Source organism: Lissotriton vulgaris, chromosome 2_1 (genome assembly GCF_964263255.1).
Source record: "Lissotriton vulgaris chromosome 2_1, aLisVul1.2, whole genome shotgun sequence".
Taxonomy (NCBI): domain Eukaryota; kingdom Metazoa; phylum Chordata; class Amphibia; order Caudata; family Salamandridae; genus Lissotriton; species Lissotriton vulgaris.
Window position 1 is genome coordinate 1,700,586,567 of NC_141687.1, and position 19,939 is coordinate 1,700,606,505.

Genomic DNA, 19,939 nt, shown 5'->3' on the forward strand with positions numbered 1-19,939 from the left:
TACTAGTGGTGGAGATATTTCGTTTTCATTTTAAGAGTTTGCATTCATGTCAACATTAACATGCAACATGCAAATGTATTGATTGTGTACCATTCACCTTGCAGGCCTGTATTTTAAAATGGCTAACGTCTGGTTGCTGTCTTGCTTCACGAAATGTGTCTTTAGTTATTCCAAGAGAAGCTGTCTTCTTATGTACCATTTTGATGTGCCTTTGGGTTACAGTTCCGAGGTGAAATGTTTTATTGATACTTATATAGAATGTATGAATGAGCTGTTGCAAAGCACCTGCAGATTCCAGCTTGGTCCAATGTATCTCATTATTTTGCCGATACCTGTAAGTTTGAAGGACGTCTACAGAAGCCTCATTGTATTGTAGCGAGGGAAAATAATGAGCTTTGTTACCTACTTGTGCCTTAACTCTAATTGCTCCACTATATCAGAATTATATGTGGGTATATTGAATGTCAGAATTGTGAGATTTAAGCTAGTGCTGAGTGGTTCACAAAGCCTTCAAGTGGTTTTCTGATGTTTTTTGATGCCTTTCAGAATGTCTTTCCTAACTTACTAGCAGAACTTTTTCTTGACTTAGTAGAGTACAATGCTCTCTTTATGAGAGAACTGACTGTGCTTAACTTTCATTTACAGACATCTTTGTAATAGTTTGTCTTTTGTTTTAGGACTTTTTAATTGTTTTGAACTATACATTTACTAACGCATTTATGTATTGATTACTGATTAATAACTAATGTGACAAATAGAATGGCTAACTTTGCTAATCCTTTAATAACCCTATATGGTGTGAAACTTAACAACGCTCTGTCTACCTAGCGGGGCCTTATGTGCTTCACTTAATTGAAATGTATTGAATGTTAATTTTTAGCCTCGGTTGCAAATAAAGAATCACCAGAAAGGCTTGATGGGCCTTTCAATTAATACCAGAAATTGTGCGAAACAAAGCACTCCGTCAACGCTCAGGGAACTTTTCTCTATGCCAACATACGAGTACACACAGACGTTTCCGGGTGACTTGCACTGACACACCAGTAATTATGGGAGGGAAAAAAGGGTTTTAAAAATGCCAATAAATATCAAAATGTAGAAGTAAAAAAGAGGGGGATTGTTATATATGTGCAAAGTTGCCCTTTACCTCACTTGGGCTGGGGCAATTGCCTTCCAAAAGAAAGTTGAAGGGACGCTTATGTCTGTGTTTTTTTTCTGCGAGAGGAAGCTGCGTGGACAGTAGACGCCCCTCCCGTCTGAAGGCCGGGCGCTGTCCTCTCCGCAAAGCCGACTCCTTCCCGGCAAGTAGCGTGCGAGCCGGGGCGGCTTGGGCTCTTCCTGCGGCGAGGAAGCAGAGCTCCTCTTTCCTCTGGCCGTGCAGCCGCAACCGCCTCCCCTGGCCCCGGGGCTCCGCCTTCCTCCCGGCCCAGGCCGTCAGAGGGAGGCCCCGGCCGGGAGTGACATCAGCACTGGGAGGCCGGCTCCTCGGCGGTGCGGGTCCACCTTTCATTGTTAGCAGCCGTCCAGGAATGTTATGGTGAGAGCCCCGCAGTGCGGCCAGAAGGGGCCCGGGCCGCCGCGAGGGACTGCCGCCCAGTGAGGTGAGGAAACCGGCAGGCGCCCAGACGGTGTGTGTGTGTGTGTTGCTGTGGGGAGTTGTGTGTGGGTGTGTGCGCAGCGGGCACGCAGCCTGCTAACTGCAGCAAGTTCCCCACCGGTCGGCCCGCCGCAGTGGAGTCAGGTGTCCTCGGCGGGCGCAGGACACTCACCGGGCCGCCGCCAGGAATGCCAGGCACGGGCTTTGTGTGTCCTCCCAGCGGCCCCCGGGTGCCCTGCGAATCTGCAGTGTTAGTGTGCGTGTGTTACACGCAGAGACCGGGCGCACCAGTGGGGAAGGAACAGAGCGAGTCCGGGCAGGAAAAGGGTGTTTTTGAGCCGAACATGAGGAGTGCTGGAATGTGGGCTGCCTTTCCTCTCTGCGGCAGGCAGGATGTTGCAAGGCTGAGAGAAGCCCGGCCTGCGCAGAGTTCCTTCCATTGGTGAATTCCATTTGAAATCAAACCTCACAGAGCAGGAATGGTAAACTGTTCTTGAAACTATTAGTGGCACATTTTTAAACCACTTTAATTGTTATTATGTTTTTACACCTTATGGTTGCAATTCTCTTATTTTGTATTTTGTACACATTAGTGGCGGGTGACTCGTTTTCGGAGTGATGGGGTGCTGAGCTAGCTCTTTTTTATGGGGTTATACAGCTAGCAGTGGTTCCCCACAGGCACTGTGGAGATTTGATTTGGGGCACTGCAGCACGCGTGCTTCCAGCTTGTGGTTAAAGACATTGCTTAGCTGACCTTGAGGTAGGGTTTGGCTGTTTTCTTAAATGTCTTGAAAGGATAATCGCTTATTATTATTACGTCGGTGCATATGTTTGGGTGTTCGTTCAGCATTCCTGGATTTGAATGCTTTTGTCTAATACTTGTTTGTCACTGCTCACCTGCTTGACTTTTTGTTTTGGGATTAGCCCGGCCTGTCATGCGTTGAAATGTTACACTTTTGAACCCTCTGCTGGACAGATGGAGTGCAGGAATGTGGTTGATGTCTGTCTGTAAGACTGAGAGAAGCCGTGTCTGGGCAGGGGTTTAGTTACACTGATGCAAATCCCTTTAACCTGAATCCGTTTTAAATGGGAAGCGTGACACGGCAGTTTGGGGAAATATAGTTGTAAAGTAGTTCAGTATCCTGTTTTTTAAAACAACAAGCTGTCTTGTACGTTTGTTGCCACTATTAAGCCAACGTATATTTTGGTTTTTTTCTTTTGTTAAGGCCCAAAAGTCGACAGGACAGACCCGTTCAACGTTTCGTACTAAAAGACTGCTTTAAGAGCCAAATAAATGAATTCATGTTAGAAGCATTGGTAAAGCCTTTAGGTCTTGCCTTGGCAAGTTAATGCAATAGCAGTTTTAATTTGTTTTTATTGTAAGCACATGCCACAAAAATAAAAAGGAAAAAAGAACATGTATGCTGCCACCGTATGTTTGCAGTAACATTTTTTAACTTAAATAGCATTCACTGATGTGGCCGTTTTACTAGTGATGTTTTAAAATTTTAAATTTGAGAAGGTGAAAAAAATGGGCTAATACCTGACCAAACTGAAATCACTGACAGCTACAGTGTTACAATGCCACTTAAACATTCTATAATACATTTTATAAAGGAGACAAAATAAATTGCCATCTAACTGGGAACCCAATCTGTAGGCGAAATAAGTAGTAGGTATTTTAATATGGAAAGTAAACAAAATAAAAAAAAAACGCCTTTAATCAGCTTCACATCTGAAAAGAAATTAACTGTTTTTAGGCAGATATGAACAATGGTAAAAGGCTTTGCGCAGTCACTCTATGAAGGGAGTCATGGGTTAGTGGGCCAAACCATTCCCTCATGCTATTTAGTGTGGAGGGCGCAAGCAAGAAGTGAATGATGATTTAACAGACCAATGGACCAAGCCTGCAGACCAAAACAAAAGCCCATGGTGTATTCATGGTATGTAGGATTAAAATAACAAAGAAGATAGTATGTGAGACAGCTTTCTGACATCCAAACCTAAACGGAGGAGGATCTCTTCAAGTTCGAGACTGTGCTCCAGGCTGTAAGTCACACACCCAATGAGTGACATGTCATGTCTGCTTTTTAGGACTCCTTCGTTCTTGAATTCTTATGTTATTTGTGTGTACGGTTTACCTTTGCAGAATGTATGTTGTTATTAAACTGGGACAAGCCATGCCTATGTGGAAGAGTGAAGGGAATTAAATGTATTTGAACTATTTAAACCATGTTAAATAATAAGCCAGCATCAGTGTGGTGAAGTGCCAGTAGGACCTGAATATTTTTAGTACATATTAAGTGCATTCTTTCAACTGCGATACCTTTTTAATTGTCACATATTTTCCTTGTGCCAGTTTTCCCTTAATTTATTGGGTCTCCGGAAACATGTTATTTGCAACTTTTAGAAACAACAGCTGTTTAGTATTTACCACTATCTAAAAACAAGTTGATATTGTTAAGGTTTAGTTTCAGAGGTAAAGTATTCATTGCACTTTACAAGTCATGCATGTGTTGACACTTTTGTATATTTTTCTTAATCTGTGCTTTGCTCCATTTTAGTAAACCTTGCCCTTCAATTCCAGTTACAATTTGACTTAAACTACCATCAAATTTAGTCCTGCAGCTTGGTTTATGATAAAGGCTGTATTAATGATTGCATTGAAGTTGCCTTTTTTATCCTGTGATATGTTAGATAAAAAGTCTTGCAAGGTTGAGAAACAAAACTGGAATTATAATTTTGGATGCTTAGCTTTCAAGACCATCATTTTGCAAATGTTTACATTGTACACTTTTCAAACGACTACTTGAAATAACATTCTTCGTTTTCCTTTCTGTTTAAAAATAGTAACATGAATGATATGTAAGTATGTTGTATCGTGCGTTGTCTTATTAGTATTTTGTATACTACACGTTCTGTCATTAGAATGGCTTTGTAGCACCCTCGACAGTCTCTCTTACTTTCCAGTATAGTTGCAAGGTTACCATGGCAGATCTATAACTGATTCGTTTCGTGTTATTATACCTGCTGCTACTACTGTTAGGCGATCGTGCATTTTTCATTGGACTACAAGTATGTGATATTTTTTTTTTGTGGAGCAAAGAACTGCAAGACCTTATCAATGCTTATAGATTCTTGGGGCAATTGCTGTTTGGTACGTATCTTGATGGTCCTATTTGGTAGGATTGGCTTTTTGTGAGAAAGTTTGATGGATCGGCGTGTGATGTTGGCTACTATGATGATCTGCATTAGGGAAGATTAGCTTTTTGTGAATAATGTATAAAGAGATGCAAACTGTAATGCAGTAGGCATAATGTGCATGTTTTATTCCGTTGTCACCCTTTCTGTCCAGCAACAGGTGATTCTACATTGACATTATAAGTAAGTGAATATAAATTAACTCATGCATTTGTCATACTTAAATGGCTTTAGTTCCAGTCATGAGGAGTGATGGAGTGTCGTTCTGACTCTCTACAGTATTCACCAAGTGGCATAAATATGAGCGAAACTTTGCCCTGAGATAGGCCTTCATTTACACAAATTATTTGTAGACTATTTTACATTGTTAACTTGACTGAATCGCTTTATCAAGTTACTTCCTACTTTACAAATGGTTGCATTATTGTATGCAAAAAGACTCAATACAGCTTTATCAGAATAATCATTTGCACCAAGCAGTTTTGTATCTGAGGCATTTGTTTAGAGCTTCCTGGTCTATTTGCAACCCCAACCGTTAAAAAAAAATATATAGCTGGATTCCTATCCACTTCTGAGACACACATAACATTGAAGGCTCACCTGTGTCTCACTTTGAAATATTAAAGCTGATGTGTTGAGATGTAGACAAATTCGCATGGTTATTACCTCAGACTAATTTATCTCATTGGGAACTTATGTAGCGCACTTCACCCAGTGGAATCAATTTGCTCACAAATATTTCTTACATGGACTTTATTCTCAAATTAAAGGTTAAAAGATCCCTTTGTCAACATAGAATGTTATATATATTGTCCTGTATTTTTTTGTTTTTTTTGGCTTCAGAAATTATTTGTGTTGCTCTTTTCATATAGGCTAGCTAGTTTTGGACAGACTTCGCCCTAGGGCGGATCTGTTTTCGTTCAATTAGCTGAGAAGAATGTTTCAGCTTCCTTGTTGCTAAGTGTTTGTTTTGTAGTAGCCAACACAGTTAATGGAGAAGGTAAAGAGTTGTGCTCAGTAAAGTGAAAATTGTTTTCTGAGTCATGCACGTAGCTAATAAAGCAACATTATATATTTTTTTTCTTTTTAAATTCCAAATGGGCAAGATTTGCCGTAAAGAAGTGGTCAGAATGTTTGAGAGTAACTTTCTACATGGGTTTTGCCTAGCTGATAATTTATTTACTAGCAATGTGTGTTTTTTTTTTTTTCCAAAACCATTTTTATTATGAGTTTGAGCAAATCTTGGTACAGCCCTCCACATTCAGGAGGAGACTGTCAACGACAATATGAAAAGATACAGCATTGACATAGCATTGAACCCAGTACTTTTAGAATGATATACCCCCAACTACCCCAACCCACCCAATCCCAAGAACACCATCCAACCCCCCCCTTAGCTACCCACCCCTTATCCCACCCTAACCCAGTGCACGTGATCACATTTCAGCAATATGAGATGGAAAACAAAGGTGGTGCTGGCCAGCAGCCTAGGGTACGGGATCCACATCCGGAGGCAGTGCATCATCAATGTCCATGGGGGGATCAAGGGTCAGGCCCCTGTAGTCCGCCCACCGTTTCCAAATTTTGTAATGTTTGCGGGGACACCCCCGGGCTTCGAAAACAGGCTGTTCCAGACCCATGAGGAAGTCCAGGCCCGCCTTCCAGGCACCGAGCGGAGGGGCACGCTCGCTCTTCCAGGCCTGTGCCAGATCCCTCTTCGCCACCACAAGCCCCAGCAACAACAGATGACGTTTGTAAATGTTGCCCCCAACATTCTCAAGGACATGAAGAAGGCCCAGCCTAGGGGTACGAGGCAGGTCCCACCCCAACACCTCCGACAGGCAGTCCCAAACCCCGCCCAAAATCTAGACAGTCTCTCACAGGACCACACAGTATGGAAAAGCGTCCCCCTTTCAGCACCGCACCTCAGACACTCCGGAGCTGCTATAAGACCCGCCCGCCACAGGCGGTCCCTAGTGTAATAAGCCCGGTGAAGGTATTTGAATTGGTTAAAGCGGAGGCGGATAGCTATAGCAGCACCACGGGGAGATTCAAGGGCCTCACGCCAGTCATCCTCATCCAGGGGACCAACATCATTCTCCCAGGAGGCCTTCAATGTCGAGAGGGAAGGGGAACAGTGTGTGACCAGGGAGCGGTATATCTGAGAGACCTTCTTGTCGCCCAGGTCCCCCATAAAAAGTTTTGCCTCGATGGGGCTAAAGTCAGGGAGTTGCTCCAGGCCCACTAGGCTAGGGGTAAGAGCGTGGCGAAATTGGAGGTAGCGGAAGAACTGAGACCTGCATGCTAAATTCAGAACTAAGGTCCTGAAAGGACTTAAGTGTAGTGCCAGAGAGGACATGGCCGAGGGATGAGATACCGATCGCGTCCCAGCCACCGAACCCGGACAGGGACGCTAGCGCCGGAAGTAGGCCATTGCGCCACAGTGGAGTCTCGGCCGTCAGTTTACCCCACCAACCCATACGGTGCAGAGCCCGCCGCCAGACCGCGAAGACCACCTGGGTAACCTGCGGGAGCAGTCGCCTCCGCCTGGCCGAGTACAGCAGGGTGTGGAGGGAGGCGCCACCCAATAGAGAATGCTCCAGGGCATAGGCAGGATCACTACGGTCCCCATACCACCACTCGTTGAGCACAAGGAGATGGGAGGCCTGATAGTAAGACCAAATATCCGCGGTCGCCAAGCCACCGCAGTATGTAGAGAGAAAGCACGTGCGTAGTGCCACCCTGGATGCACCTCCGGCCCACAGAAATCGGCCCAGTACAGAGTCAACACTCCGGAACCACTGCGGGTCAATCTTGTATGGATGATTCTGTAGTTGGTAGAGGAGACGAGGCAGGGCCACCATCTTAAAGACGGCCGACCTGCCGTAGATGTTAAGAGGCATACGCGTCCATGTCTTGATATCCATCTGGACCCGATCCCACACCGGCTGGACGTTCCGATCCCACGCCACCGCGGGCGAGGCAGATAGAAAAACGCCCAGGTACTTCACGCCATCCACAGCCACCCGAAGGGATGCAGCAATGTGTGTTTTTAATGATGGTTACGGACTTCATGATGGAACTAGAAATGCATTGGAGAATAATGATTTCAAGATCCTGCTTGTGTGAAATTGGTATTTTATGTAAAGCAGACAAAAGTAATATTTGTATCTATTTATTCTCCAAGAAATGGAGACCTTTTTTTGTAATTGCAGTTTTACTTTATCATATGAACGAGTAACAGATCAAGGAAAACGTAAGTGCCCATCTTTCTCAGGCTCCAGTTCCCAACCTCCCTACATCTTTTGCCTACAAATCTCAGTTTACCTACACCCTCAGTCTATAACTTTGGTTTGGCTCGTTAACCCCAAGACAAAGTACAGAAAACATAGCCATAAGAGTGACAGCTAGACCACTAGCTAGTCATACTAACATTGAACCAACAGCACATAATTACACTAGACTCTAAATCTGAGGGCAAAAATGTAGGGCAACCAATTAAATCAGCACAATTCCTTTGCCTGACATGAACAACCTAAAACCTCTCCCATGAGACTGTTGAAAAAAATGATTGCACTGAAGTTCAAAATCAGGTAAACCTCCCATGTAGCAAATTCTTGCACCCTACTATGCATATCTTAAAAGGGGCAAGGAGAGTATGAAACCACAGTGGCATTAATAGATGCTTTCAATGACATTCATGGATTTGTGCGTGCACTTGGAGAGTCTCAAATTCCATTCTCATTACTAATGCGTAGATTAGATTGACCGGATGTCTATGGTAAAAGTGTGTATCCATGACTACTTTAAAAATAATTATGACCTTCACTTAAAATCCTTTAGTCGTGGTCTTGTAAGCTGGGGAAACCCAGAATGATCTGGCACTAAACGAGACCCGGTTTGCTGTGTCTCCATTTGTCATCAGACATGAATGCCCAGCAATGTAGGAAGGTGGAGACAATGAATGATTTGACTGAATAAAATTAGCACGTTATTCTTGTTCTCCTGCCTAGCATGAGCGAACTGTAGCTCAATGTTTGTGTGTGGGTGTGTGGCAGCATGAAGTACAAAGAAATGGCTCCTTAACTCTGCACTGGACGAACATCGGGCTGGTAGATGGCTTGCTCTTGTAGGCTAAGGAAAATCCAATACTTCCAACCTACCCATCTTTGGGGAATATCGAAAAACCATGAGGTTGAAAACCGTCTTCAATTCAGTTGGAATCGTGAGCATAACCATCTCTCTTGACTACATGTTCAGGAATGGTAAGATATGGATCTATTCTGTTCTAGGGTATCTTGCAATGAACTTCATTTACTTTGAAGTTTTGTTTATTGATGCCCTTCTAAGTTAATCTCCTGAAGGAACGCTGACGCAGCATGCTGTCCAGTCCAAAGATCAGGTCCACAACTTTACTTAACTTTGCATAAGAAAGATTATAAAAGTTCATGTTGTTAAATTATGTTGGTGTCTGATAGTTTGTTGCATTTACTGCCAGTGAACCTTCAGCTTTCTGTAGAGACCAACCAAACTTTAGGGATGTGCGCCAGTGTTAGGAATGAAGAGTGTTAGCCATGGTGAGGTGTACTGCGTTTGCTTTCCTTTACAGAGAGTGTGGTTGTCATCCAGCCTGGCATCTGTGCATGAGGCTGAGTGGCTGACACCGGATTCCATCTCATACTTTGGGCCCGGGAAATAATTCTTACCTCATAGTGATGTTTATCCCATGGTATCAGTTTTGCTATTCATATCACAGGGACACATTGTAGAGCGGCTGTTTTGGTGCAACCGCTGTAATGGGCTCACTTTCTTATATACAGTTAAAATTGTTTTGTGTGCCGTTGATTAGATTATCTGTGACTATTTTACACTTTTTATCCAGTAAAAAGGCACCTTTCTATTTCGTTTAAGCGTCCTCTTCTAGGAGTTACAGGATATTACAAGTGAGTGATGAGTTTTAAGATGAGAGGGAGCAACGAGAGGGGTGTGATATGTTTGCTCCAGACTCCTGTACGAAGCTGAAGTAACTCTGTTTTGACTCCTTGGGGTGAGAAGTTGCTTTTACATCTTCTTTTGAACAATTTGATGGTTGTCTTTGCTTCCATGGTCTTAAAGTTAGTTGGCTTGTTGTCTGTGAAGTCATATAAGGTTGTGCTTGCTTGGGAATCTCGAAGAATCTCATGTTTACATTTACTGTTTAGATATTGGGTAGATGTTGCACATGAGCGCCAGGTAGAGACTTTGAGGCTTCCACCCATCACAGCATATAGTATGTGCAGCGGGTGAGGTTACTTCAGCAATTGGCTCTCTTCACTGAAAGTCACAGCATTTTGCATTTGCACAACCACAGTCAGTTTGAAGGCTGTTGGGCTAATTTCTGCTTTTATTTAATTCTTTATTTTATTTTTACAATGGGTCATTTTTAGGTCTGGTTTGGCAGCACATCTCTTGCTAGAACTTGTGTGATCAACCTAAAAAAGAGCATTCAGCAGTACTATAGAGACACATATTGGTGGACAAGAGTACACATTTCGATTGTGCAGAAGGTGTGTTCTTCCACAGAAAAAAGCCCCCCCCACCTTAACCTAGCTGTGATTATTTTGTTTGTTTATCGAGCCGCCTGAGCCAGCAGTAGTGTGGCTGCTGTCTAATGGAATCTCGCAAATACATAAAGTGGCAAGCTTACGGTGGGGGTGGGGAGGGGGCGGGGGGGGAGGGTGGGGATGGACTTTTTGGGGCAGACGCGTGGCACTGTAATGCTGTAAAATTGTCTTGGATAAGTAGATAATTTATGGTATTTGATTTTCTCTGGTAGTAGGACAGATGGGAAGAGGTCAGCCATGATGAGTGTATCGCTGTTTTCCAGTCCCAGCACCCTCTCCTTCCCTCTCCATAATTACTTTTAGACTTCAGAGTGTAGTTGTGTGTTTGCGAGCAGTATGGGATGCCTAAGGCTACACTTCTCTAAATGCATTTTTAGGTCTGGCTTGAGAGTGCAGCTGTCACCATTCCTTAAGTGATAAACAAAAAAGAGCCGTCAGAGTACTACTTAGAGAGGGGCTTAGGCTCCATCCCCATCGAAGTTGTCCCTTCCACTGAAAAGAATGCTTGTATTGCACATTTTGACTTGTAGCAAAGTTTATACTCAATACAGCAGGACTTAGTTGGTTACAGTGGCAAGCCAAAAACCATAGCGATAGGCCCAATATGTTTATTATGAATTATTACTACAAAGGCATTAGGTCTGACACATTTAATGTAAAAAACATATGTTCATATAAATCTTTTTAAAGGTTGATTGTTATTACTTTGTATGAAAGCCTGCAGAGGAGCTTTTTGCTAGATAGAATCTCACAGATTACCTAAGTAGGCACACGTTTTAGTGTTGGTTACCCCATGACAATCCATGGACAAATAAGATTTACGCTGCACATATACTTGTTAGGTCCTCTTAGGCGAGAGAACGTATTTTGCTTAAAAACTTAAATTTTTTTATACTTTTTTGTAATTTTATGAATGTATCCCAAATGGTTGTCTTGCCGGAAAGCTTGTGGTCATATAAGTATTCTTGAGTTGATTATGGTGCTAAGCAATTGGTGCTCTGGAAAATGTTGTGTCTGATGTAGAATGTCTGATCTGCATATTATGAAAGTTATGACAAAGGCAGTAGGCCTACCTTATTTATTGTGAAACCATTTAATAAAGCCAGTAGGCCTTAAACAGCGAGTTGTTATTGAATTATGTTTTAGATTGTTAGAAATGGGATTTCTGGTTGGCTAGGGCTTGCGTCTAAGCCAAGCAGAAACAACCACTCTAGTCAGGGCAAAGGGGAGATAACCCCTGCTCACCCCTTTGGTAGTTTGGCACGAGCAGTCAGGCTTATTCCAGAGGCAATGTGTAAAGCGTTTGCGCAACACACTCTCACAGCAACAACACACTTGGCACACCACAAAAGAAACACCACACAAGGTTATGTAAAAATAGCCATTGTATTACTCCTAAAAGACATTAGATCATAATTACACATGTACACTGTGCCACCTGGCACTTAGGTTATACTACACAGGGGACTTATATACAGGACAGGGCCAATCGGGCCACTGTCATAACCATTAGAATCTCAGTTAACAAAAGCAATCAGTAACTACTGGTTAGAGTACACTCCGCATAGGCAGCTTGTGCTTCAACATCCTAGCACGACCTAGTCTAGTATACTATGCATAACATAATCAGCTGTAGTACATCTCATCATCACAGCACACCATACCTAATTCAGGCTTAAATGTAACTGCACAGTATGCCACATCAGACACAATCAGCAGTAGTGCACATCATCATCGCTGTATGTATCGTGCAGGTACTGCACAAGTATTCATTACCCCCACAATGGCATAATAATAATGATGGTGCTTTGTGTCCCTCCCATAGGCTTCCGGGCCACATGCCTGCCTACACCAGGAAATGCCCGAATCACTCCGGTGCTAGGAAAAGCACCCGGGGGTAACCTGCCAATGGCCCCAAACCAAACGAGGCCGTATTCCACTTTTACGCAGATGCACCTGAGGGCGGGAGGAATATCCACTGTCTACCCTAGCGGGGGGACCTTCCCCGGCCACCCCGCTAATGACAGAAATGCCGGCAACCAAAAGAAAGACACCAGGGCTCCTCATCTGGTTCTTGTCGTTCTGTTGCCGGTGAGCAGGCCCTCCTCTGGACTACTCCAGGAACCCGTGAGGCTCAGTCTGGTTCTCGCCGCCGGCCGGGACAACAAGTGTGGCGGTTATGCTGGATCCTTTAACACAGCATGGAGGGACACGGAGTGAGGACTCCTTCGGCTTTGTCCCTTCCGCCCAGCCTGTACAGCGACAATCTCCGTCTCCTTCCGGGAGTGCGGCCATGCCTCCCACCATGCTTGGCAACCCCGCAGGGCTCCTCTCTTCCTACGGGAGCCCCGTCTAACAACCGGCTGCACCTCTGCCGGATTTCCGTGGGCTCTCTTGCTGTCTTCCTCTCAGTAGTGATCCCTGCCCACTACCAGGCATGGGCCTAATCTGACCTCCGGCGGCCTCCCCAAACAGCGGGACCCACCTCACGGACGTCGGTGATTACCGGGCCAATGAAGCTTGCAGGGCTCTCCTTTTCCTCATGGGAGCCCAGTCTATGGACAGGTGTCTTCTCCCTGACTTCCAGGTTTAGTGGTAGCACTTGTTACAAGCCCAGTTGGAGCCCCCCTCTCGGGCTTCGGTAAATAACAGGCCCACAAAGAGAACCCCCATCACACGTTCCTGGTTTGCGGCACAGCTCTGAGGGGCAAACCAGTGGTAGGGGGCTCCTCACACTTCAGGTCGGTGCATCCAACCCAGCCCTCACCATACTCCTGGATTGTAGCTTGCCCAGGGCAGAGCGGTCACAAGCGGGGTGCAAAACGCAGGAGCAGTCCTCTCCTCCAGCCCCTAAAGTCACACAGGGCAGAGCTGGGCCCAGGCAGAGCAGTTCACGTGGCCCTCCAGCAGAGGGACAGTCCTTTGTGGCGGTTCCTCCTGGGGCCACGCACCCCACCGGCCTCACAGCTCCATGTAAGCACAAGCAAGCACACTTTCAAAGAATCACAGCCCCAATATTTATACAAGGTTGGTTTTTGTTCTGCCCTGCCACAGGGCTTGGGGATCCAGTCCCAACTGGATCTGGGGGGGGGGGTTTGGGAGCATTTTCTTTACAATGCGCCCACTCTCCTTTGTCAGGTTGAGCTCTGTCCTCAGACATACACCAGGGGGGCGGAGCCAGCATTGAACCTGGCAGGCACAGACCCATTCAGGGTCAGGGGCTACTCCTCCCACTAATCTAAATGTAGATCTGCCTATTCAGCCCAGCACTGACTTACCAGGCTCCTCTGGAGCCACACACCTCACCAGCCCCTGTCTGTCCAGAGCCAGACATGCAATACACATAAGGCAGGCAAAGACACCTAGCACACAGAAATGCCAACTTCTAAAAGTGGCATTTCTAACATAGTGATGATCTGCGCACACCATTAAGCAGCATTTAATATTACTATTCCAAACATACCAAACTTGACCACACTGCTCCTCTCATATCAGAAAATACCACAGAAACACTTATCAGGGAATCCTCAATTGATTCCTATGAGAGGGCAGCATCACAGTAGTTAGAAACCAAAATGGCTGTTTGTCACTACAGGACATGTCACATAATTAGGGTACATGTCTTACCTTTTACCTACAATGCACCCTGTCCATAGGGCTAGCTAAGGCCTACCTTAGGGGGGACTGACATGCAGTAAAAGGGGAGTCACAGACATGGCACCCACTTTATGTGCCACGTTTCAGCAGCATTAAACTGTGCGCACAGGCCCTGCAATAGCAGAGGCCTGAGACAGGTTTGAAAGGCTACTTTGGTGGGTGGCGCAAGTGGCGCTGCAAGCCCACTGGAAGCATTTAATTTAATCTTATCTGAGATACCACTTTACAAGGGACTGACCGGTAAATTAAATACGCCAAACAGGTGTAGGCCTATCTTACCATGTTTATCACAGAGAGCACACACACTTTACACTGGAAAGCAGTGCTAAAGTGCCCAGAGTCCTAAAACCACCAACACCAGGTCAGAAAAAAGACTAGGGGGAAGGCAAAAAGTTCAGAGATGACCCTGCAAAACGGGTCATGTCCAACATAGATTATAGACTGTTTTTTTGTTACATATAATGTCACAAATTACTATGGTAGGCCAGGGTTTTGAGATTGGCCACCCACTCTTAGAAACTGTGGGGGTTTTCAGTGTGAGGGTCTTTATTAGGCACTGTTAAGATGGGTTGTATATCATTTTGCAAACTCTATTGTTTTACATATTTATTATTTTATAACTTTATGCATGATGGTTGCCAGTGTATGTATGAACTCTTGAATAAACCTGTGTTTGGTATGGTTTGAAGCCCATGATAAAGGCTATAGCTCTTATTGGTTCATTCGGAAAAGTTATGCCAGATTTCTTAGCTTGTCTTTTTATTATGAAATGTTATGACAAAGCCAGTGGGCCTTAATTGCTTACCGCGCTTAGCATGTGTTAAACTAAGAAGTCTGGTCCATGCGGGGCAAGGGGTAGGCTGGACCCCATTATATCAGACAAAAAATAGAAATGTGCCTACACCCAACTTACTCTTATTAAATTCTTCACATGAGGATCAAACACACCATTGTTTGATCTGACCCGGTATTTTTATTTATACCCATCTCTTTTGTAGTATTTTTGTATCTTGTATTTTGTCTCTCAAGCAGACAAGGAGAAACTGTACGATTACACACAATTACATTAATATACAATAATATTTACACACGTATATACATTTCAAAAAACATTTTAAAGAAACAATAACATACATCCAAAGATAAACAAACATCAAACCTTTCAGTTTTTCATTATGTAGAATCAATCTATATCCAAAATCAAGGTCAATAAAACTTTGTTTTTTTGCATCCTAGTCAGAAAAGTGACAAAGCCCTGATGAGAGTCCAGGAACTGGTTTCCCTGAACTCGAAACGTGTTGGCACATCTGCAGGAGCAAGCAGTAACATTTATATTGTACACTAGTGGTTGCTAGTTAAAATTGGTCTAAAAAATTCTTTTTCCGCCTGTTTTTGACTTTGTCCTTGATTTTGGATATAGATTGATTCTACATAATGAAAAACTGAAATGTCTGATGTTTGTTTTTCTTTGGATGTATGTTATTGTTTCTTTGAAATGTTTTTTGAAATGTTTATACATGTGTGTAAATATTATTGTATATTAATGTAATTGTATGTAAATTTACAGTTTCTCCTTGTCTGCTTGAGAGACAATCAATCACAGCATTTATATAGCGCACTACTCACCCAGAGGGTCTCAAGGCGCTAGGGGAGGGGGGTCTGCTACTGCTCGAACAGCCAGGTCTTGAGTTGCTTCCTGAAGGTGAGGTGGTCCTGCGTCAGGCGGAGGTGGGTCGGGAGGGATTCCAAGTCTTGGCGGCGAGGTAGGAGAAGGACCGTCCCCCTGTGGTGGCTCTTCGGATGCGGGGGACGGCGGCGAGGGCGTGGCCGGTCGATCGAAGCTGGCGTTTGGGAGCGTAGAAGTTGAGGCGGCTGTTGAGGTATCCTGGGCCTTGGTTGTGTAGGGCTTTGTGTGTGTGGGTGAGGAGACAGAAGGTGATTCTCTTGTTGACCAGGAGCCAGTGCAGATCTCTCAGGTGTCCGGAGATGTGGTTGCGACATGGGATGTCCAGGATGAGTCGTGCTGAGGCGTTCTGGATCCGCTGGAGTCTCTTCTGGAGTTTGGCAGGGGTTACGGCGTAGAGGGAGTTGCCGTAGTCCAGACGGCTGGTGACGAGGGCCTGGGTGACCGTCTTCCTGGTCTCGGTGGGGTTCCACCGGAAGATCGCACGTAGCATGCGCAGGATGTTAAAGCACGACGAGGAGACGGCGTTGACCTATCTGGTCATGGAGAGGGAGGAGTCCAGGATGAAGCCCAGGTTGCGTGCGTGGTCTGTTGGTTTGGGTGCGTTGCCTAGGGCGGGGGGCCACCAGGAGTCGTCCCAGGCGGAGGGTGAAGATCCCAGGATGAGGACTTCCGTCTTGTCCGAGTTCAGTTTCAGGCGGCTGTTCTTCATCCATTCGGCTACCTCTTTCATCCCTTCGTGAAGGTTGGCTCTGGCGGTGGCGGGGTCGTTGGTGAGGGAGAGGATCAGCTGGGTGTAGTCAGCGTAGGAGATGATGTGGCTCAGTGGTTAGAGGCGGCAGACCCGGAAGCTGGGATCGACCGTGGACCAGGGTTCGATTCCCCGCCTCAGCGGGTCTCGGGCTCAAAATTCCACGGCCTCAATAATTCTCGCTCCGGTGCCTACTCGACTCACGGGGTCTCACTCTGCAACTCTGGGCAATAGCTTGCTTAATCTCCACTACGGCCCCTCACGGCGGGATGCCTGGCTTTCACCCTGTGGACACCCTGCCGGGGCCTCTCACAGGGGAATACCAGGACGGGTTCCCTAAGCAAGCGCCAGGATGCCCTTTGGGTGACAGGTTGCGCTATATAAGTACACCTACATTTACATTTACAGGATGTTGATGTTGTGCTGGCGTGCGATGTCTACCAGGGGGCTCATGTAGACGTTGAAGAGTGTTGGACGGAGCGAGGAGCCTTGAGGAACGCCGCAGATGACTTCAGTGGCTTCTGATCTGAACGGGGGGAGGCGGACTCTCTGTGTCCTTCCGGCGAGGAAGAAGATGATCCACTCCAGTGCCTTCTCCTGGACTCTGACGTTGCTGAGGCGCTGCACTAGTGTACGGTGGCAGACAGTGTCGAAGGCCGTTGAGAGGTCTAGGAGGATGAGGGCTGCTGTTTCTCCGTTGTCAAGCAGGGCTCGGATGTCATCGGTGGCTGCGATCAGGGCGGTCTCGGTGCTGTGGTTGGCCCGAAAGCCAGACTGCGAGAGGTCGAGGGATCCGTTCGTCTCGAGGAAGGCAGCCAGCTGCTTGTTGACGGTCTCCTCGATGACTTTTGCAGGGAACGGGAGCAGCGAGATGGGGCGGTAGTTCTTGAGGTCGGTGGGGTCGGCTGATGGCTTCTTTAGTAGAGCGCTGAGTTCGGCGTGCTTCCAGCTCTCCGGGAAGATGGCGGTGTTGAAGGAGGTGTTGATGATGTCCCGCAGGTGGGGTGCGATGACAGCGTCGGCCTTGTTGAAGACGTGGTGAGGGCAGGGGTCGGTCGGAGATCCGGAGTGGATGGAGTTAATCGTGCGGATGGTGTCTTCGGTGCTGATCGGGGTCCAGGCGCGGAGGGTGGTGGTGGGGGGGCGGTGGTTCGTTCGTGGCGTGCGTCGGTTGAGTGCTGAAGCTGTTGTGTCTGTCCGCGATCTTGTTGTGGAAGTAGGAGGCGAGGGAGTTGCAGAGGTCTTGCGACGGGGTGATGTCGTTGTTTCCGGCGTTGGGGTTGGAGAACTCTTTAACGATGTTGAAGAGTTCCTTGCTGTTGTGTGCGTTGTTGTCCAGTCGTTCCTTGAATGCAGTTTTCTTGGTGGCGTGGATCAGTTGGTGGTGTTTTCGGATGGCGAGCTTGAGGGCAGTCATGTTGTTCGGTGTTGGGTCTCTGCGCCAGGCTCTCTCGAGGGCTCGGCAGTTCTTCTTGGAGCTCTTGAGTTCGTCGGTGAACCATGGGGCCTTCTTGCTGCCGGGTCTGCTAGGCGGGGTCCTCAGAGGGGCGAGGTCATCTGCGCAGTCGCTGATCCACTTCGTGAGGTTGGTGGCCGCGGTCCAGGCGCGGACGGGCTTACATTTGGCGCGCCCGCTGCGCGTCACCGCTGCGCGATAGGCACTCTGCCATATGTGCAGGGTGGGGGGGCGGAGCGTGGGAGGAGCAGCTGGGAGGCGGGAGCGGGGTGGCGAATGGGAAGGGCGACACAGGGGAGTGGGCGGGGCCGCAGGGGGGCAGCGGCGGGGAGGTGGCGGGAAACGCGGCAGGGGCTGGGCTCAACAAGGGGAGACAGGGGACAACAGCGGACTAAGGCAGAAAAAACTTACAACATAGGGGAGAAATACAGATGCAGAATACAGGCTACAAACAGCTAACTACAGCGGAACAAAAGTTAACAGGGAGAAGGAGCAGGCAGCGCAGGCAGGGCACAACCAGAAGCAGCGGCCGGGGACCAGGGGCACTGCTGCGGGCAGCGGCCGCACTCGCCTGGAACCAGGGGCACACCTACGGGCAGTGGCGGCACTTGGCGGGAGCGGGGGCAGCCTGGACTCACACCCGGAGGAGTGAGCTCCATGCGTGGGGTGACCGGCCCAGAGGGTCGTAAATACAAGATACAAAAATACTACAAAAGAGATGGGTATAAATAAAAATACCGGGTCAGATTATACAATGGTGTGTTTGATCCTCATGTGAAGAATTTAATAAGAGTAAGTTGGGTGTAGACACCTTTCTATTTTTAGTCTGATAGCATGTGTTAAAGGCAATATACTTTAAAGGATGGATTGTTATTACACTGTGCTAAAGCTCATAGGACAGTACTTTCCAACATAGAATTTCACTTTACCATAGCATAGAGTTTTGGCGTTGGTGACTCACCCAAACAGACTGTGGGGATAAGATATCTACACTATTTAATCCTTACTTGCCTCTCTTGTATTGTTTTAAGTTTTGTATTGTATTGTTTTGACAATAGACATTTTATTATAGTATACCTGATAGTTTCCTTATGGAAAAGCCCATTCTTAATACAGTGGGTCTCAGTTGGCTATTTTTTATTTAAGTGATTTGTAGAGCACATAGCCACCTGAAGGCTTCCCAGCGCTAAGTGACCAATACTGAAAAAAGGCTAGAGGTAGGTTAATAATACTGATTGAACAACCAAGTTCTAATCGACTTCCGGAATGTGCTTCCTCTTCCAGGAGTCTATATTCATGTGGTAGTAAGTTTCACACCTTGGGTGCTAGGTGGGTGAAGGATCTACCTCCCCACCTGGCTATCCTGATTCTCATAGTTTTTATCAGCCGTTCGCAGCCGGATCTGGGGCTCCTGTTTGGGGACATAGCGGGTCAACAGGTTTCTGACTTTACTCCGGCCCTTATTGTGGTTGATATGGTGACAAGTCAACAATAAGAGCTGATTGATATACCTGGGAAAGTTATACCAGATGTGATCGGTCTGGTTTGTTTACTATGAAAAGTTATCAAAAAGGCAATATGGTTGGCTTATTTCTTGCGAAAATCATTTGTTTAAGCCCATAGGCCTCCAGCAGTGGATTGTCATTACAATGTTACAGGCTGTAGATGGGTATTTTATTACATGTAATCTCACAAATTATCACATTGTGGGCAGGAGGTTTGGTATCCATCACTCTGACAAACCCTCTCAATAGATTTTCACTGTGGGACATCTTGTTAGTCCCTGTTGCGTGGGTTCCATATTGTTTTGCCATCTATAGTTTTATGCATATTTTTAACTCTATAACTGGATGCATGATGTTTGCCAGCACATGTGCAGGCCAAAAGGCCTGTGTTGGTTATAGTGCCTGGCCTTTGTTCAAGGCACTAGGCCCTGTAGGTCCACTGGAAAAAGTTATGTCAAACTACTTGGGTGTGATCTGTTCGTAAT

The 19,939-nt window shown here is 46.2% G+C and overlaps 1 protein-coding gene across 3 annotated transcripts in view; it reads left to right on the top strand.

The window, feature by feature from the left end:
• The first annotated feature begins 1,292 nt into the window (after positions 1-1,292).
• LUZP1 (leucine zipper protein 1) overlaps positions 1,293-19,939 on the top strand; it is a 246,131-nt gene continuing 227,484 nt past the window's right edge. The window contains exon 1 of one of the 3 annotated variants that reach the window (XM_086957677.1): positions 1,293-1,628. The gene's annotated coding sequence lies outside the window, so the exon portion shown is untranslated. Of the gene's footprint in view, positions 1,629-1,866; positions 2,080-19,939 lie in introns of those variants that run through there. The other 2 variants (XM_086957675.1, XM_086957678.1) reach the window with 2 other exon arrangements.